We start from the raw sequence: 4380 nt of genomic DNA, 5'->3' as shown, positions 1-4380 counted from the left end.
CCAAAATCCAATATTCTTTCATTAAAAAAAAAAACAAAAACCAAAAAACTCTTAACAAGCTAGGCATCAAGGAAACATACCTCAAAACGATAAGGGCCATCTATGAAAAAGGCAAAGCCTACATCATACTGGATGGACAAAAGCTAGAATCATTCTCCTCGAGAAGTGGAACAATACAAGAATGTCTCACCACTCCTTTTTAACATAGTGCTGGAAGTCCTAGCCAGAGAAACCAAGCAAGAGAAAGATATAAAACACATCCAAAGAGGGAGTTAAATTTTCTCTCTTCACTGATGATATAATTCTATACCTCGAAAACCTTAAAGGTTTCTCCAAAGGACTCATATACCTGACAAATGACTTTAGTCAAGTTTAAGGATACAAAATCAGTGTACAAAAATTAGTAGCATTTCTATACAACAATGACATTCAAACTGAAAACCACATAAAATGCAATCCCATTTAAAACGGCCACAAAATATCTAAAATATATCTAACCGATAAGATGAAAATCTCTAAAAGGAGAACTACCAAATACCGCTGAATGAAATCAGAGATGATACAAATGGAAAAATATTCCATGCTCATGAATTGGAAGAATCAATATCATTAAAATGTCCATACTGATCAAAGCAATCTAGAGAGTCAATGCAAATCCTATCAAACTACCAAGTCTTTTCTCACAGAATTAGAAAAAAAGACCATTCTAAAACTCATATGAATTCAAAAGAACCCAAATAACCAAAGCAGTCCTAAGCAAAAAGAAGAAAGCTGGAGGCATCACATTACCTGACTTCAAACTATACTACAAGGCTACAGTAAGCAAAACATCATGGGACTGGTACAAAAATAGATGCATGGACCAATGGAATGAGTAGAGAATGCAGAAATAAGGCCACACACCTACAACCAAATGATTTTTTTTTTTTTTTTTTTTTTTGAGACGGAGTCTCGCTCAGTCGCCCAGGCTGGAGTGCAGTGGCGCAATCTCGGCTCACTGCAAGCTCCGCCTCCCGGGTTCACGCCATTCTCCTGCCTCAGCCTCCCAAGTAGCTGGGACTACAAGCGCTCGCCGCCACGCCCGGCTAATTTTTTTTTGCATTTTTAGTAGAGATGGGGTTTCACCGTGTTAGCCAGGATGGTCTCGATCTCCTGACCTTGTGATCCGCCCATCTCGGCCTCCCACAAATGATGTTTGACAAAGCTGACAAAAACAAGCAGTGGGGAAAGGACATCCTGTTTAATAAATGGTGCTTGGAAATATAACTAATCATATGCAGAAGAATGAAACTTGATTCCTACTTCTCACCATATGCAAAAATTAACTCAAGATGGATTAAAGACTTAAATGTAAGACCTCAAACTAAGACAGTCCTAGAATAAAACTTAGGAAATACTCTTCTAGATATTGACCTAGGCAAATAATTTATTACTAAGTCCTCAAAAGCAAATGTAACACAAGTGAAAACTGACAATTGAGACTGAATTAAACCAGAGAGCTTCTGAAAAGCAAGAGAAACTCTCAACAGAGTAAACAAACACCCTACTGAATGGGAAGAAAATGTTTGAAAACTTTGTAACTGACAAAGGACTGAAACCCAGAACCTATAAGAAACAGAAACAAGTCAACAAGCAAAACCAAACAACCCCATTAAAAAGTAGGCAAAAGACATGAACAGGCATTTCTTAAAGGAAGGCATACATGTAGCCAACAAATGTATTTTAAAAAATGCTCAACATCACTAACACCAGAGAAATGTAAATCAAAACCACAATGAGATACTATTTCATACAGGTCAGATTGGCTGTTAATAAAAAGTCAGAAAGTAAAAGATGTTGGCAAAGTTGCAGAGAAAAGGGAATGCTTATACACTATTAGTGGGATGGTAAATTGGTTTAGCTCCTGTGGAAAGCAGTTTTGAGATTTCTCAAAGAAATAAAAACAGAATTATCATTCTACCCAGCAATCTCATTACTGGGTATATACATGATATCATTTGGATATTTGTCCCTTCCAAATTTTGTACTGAAATACGACCACCACCCCCCAACCACCCAATGTTGGAGGTAAGGGCTGGTGGGAGGTGTTTTGGTCATGATGGCAGATCTCTCATATGAATGTCTACGTGTCTTCCTCATGGTTGTGGGTGAATTCTTGCTCTATTGGTTCATATGAGAGCTGGTGGTTGAAAAAAGCCTAGCATTTCTTTGGCTCTCTCTCTTGCTTCCTCTCTCACCATGTGACGTACCTTTTTCCCCTTCACCTTTTACCATTATTTTAAGCTTCCTGAGGCCCTCACCAGACCAGATCATGGCTCCATTCTTCTTGTAGTCTGTAGAACCATGAGCCAAAATAAACCTATTTTCTTTATAAGTTACCCAGGTTCAGGTATTCCTTTAGAGTAATGCAAAATAAAATAATACATATCCAAATGAAATAAATTGTTCTACCAAAAAGACACATGCTCTTGTATGTTTATCGCAGCACTATTCACAATAGCAGAGATATGGAATCAACCTAGGTGCCCATCAGTGGTGGATTGGATAAAGAAAATATGGTACATATATACCATGGAATCCTATGCAGCCATAAAAAAGAATGAAATTATGTCCTTTGCAGCAACATGGATGCAGTTAGAGGTCATTATCCTGAGTGAATTAATACAAAAATAGGAAACCAAATATTGTATGTTCCCTCTCTTTTTTTTTGTTTTGTTTTGAGATGGAGTCTCACTCCGTCACCAGGCTGGAGTGCAGTGGCATGATCTCGGCTCACTGCAACCTCCACCTCGCAGGTTTAAGTGATTCTTCTGCCTCAGCCTCCCAAGTACCTGGGATTATAGGCAAGTGCCAACACACCCAGCTAATTTTTATATTTTTAGTAGAGACGGTGTTTCACCATGTTGGCCAGGATGGTCTCAATCTCTTGACCTTGTGATCTGCCTACCTCGGCCTCCCAAAGTGCTGGGATTACAGGCTTGAGCCACCACGCCCAGCCTTATGTTCTCTCTTACAAGTGGGAACAAACCACTGGGTACACATGGATATAAAGATGGGACCAATAGACACTGGAGACTCCAAAAGAGGGGAAGGAGGGTTGAAAAACTATTTGTTGGGTTCTATATTTACTATTTGGGTGATGGGATCAATTGAAGCCTAAACCTCAGCATCATGCAATATATCCATGTAACAAACTGCACGTGTATCCCCTGAATCTAAAATTTTAATTTTAAAATGCAGCTCCTTCCAGGTGTGGTGTCATGTGCATGTAGTCCCAGCTAAGGCTTAAATGAGAAGATCACTTGAGCATAGGAGTTTGAGGCCAGCCTGGGCAACACATCAAGACTCCATGTCAAAAAATAAAATGCAACTCCCTGTTTCTCCCTGGAAGAGGTCTGTGCCACTCATCTAGTGTCAGAACTTTTACAGCACCCTCCCAAAGAACTCAATCCTAAACTTCTTAGCTCTGGGAGGAGAAAGCACTAGGTATACATGAGTCTCCTTAGATGACAGAACAAAGATGTGGTCTTAACAGGTATGCAAACATGTTTACAAACGACACCCTCTTAGAGCAGTGCAAAAAAGGGGCAGAAATATGCAGCTCCCATTTTCTCTCCATAAGGGGTGTATCACACACACTCCCAGTGGCTACTTGACAGCCTGAGTTCTAATAAACTTGCAATGGGGAGCCAATGATGCAAACAAACAATACCCCACTGGCAGCTGCAGCCAGAGCTTGGCAGTTCTTGAGCCTTTTCTCTGGCTCACCCCAGGCCTGCCATTCTTCCTGGAAGAAGTTTGGCCATGCACTGGATGCCACAACTTCTATACTCCCACCCAAGAGACTATCTTCTTAACAAACTATCTCTGAGAGTTAATGAAGCTTTGCATTCCTTAGTGACCCTGGACAACAAAAAACAAAGAGGTGGGCATACGATGGGTTCATATCCAGCAGCTATTTCCTTAGGATCAGAGGGTGCAGCCTGAACATGAATACGAATTTTGCCACATATCCACTACCTGGCTTAGTGCAGACAGAGTGGGAGATTAACATCCATGCTCAGCTTCACTGTAAAGATACAAGTAACTGAAACATAGAGCCAATACTCCAACCATTTTAGCTACATCTAGAGAGTCTGGCTCCTACCTTTCTGAACTTAAAGTACTGAAAGGATATGGCATATCCTAAGCTCCAGGTGGGCACCAAAAACAAAACAGCAGCCTGGACAAACACAAAGATTTAAGAAGCACCTTAAAATCTTTGGCTGGATGGATTGGCAATGCCCTTCTCCTATATGGAGCCAGTCTGACAAGACTGGGAGACATAGTGGTATTAGCTAATGCACAGCAACCAACATGAAAAGTCAAGAAATATTTTAA

This window comes from Rhinopithecus bieti, unplaced genomic scaffold (genome assembly GCF_001698545.2).
Source record: "Rhinopithecus bieti isolate Rb0 unplaced genomic scaffold, ASM169854v2 scaffold_20889, whole genome shotgun sequence".
Taxonomy (NCBI): domain Eukaryota; kingdom Metazoa; phylum Chordata; class Mammalia; order Primates; family Cercopithecidae; genus Rhinopithecus; species Rhinopithecus bieti.
This window is presented reverse-complemented; position numbering follows the sequence as displayed.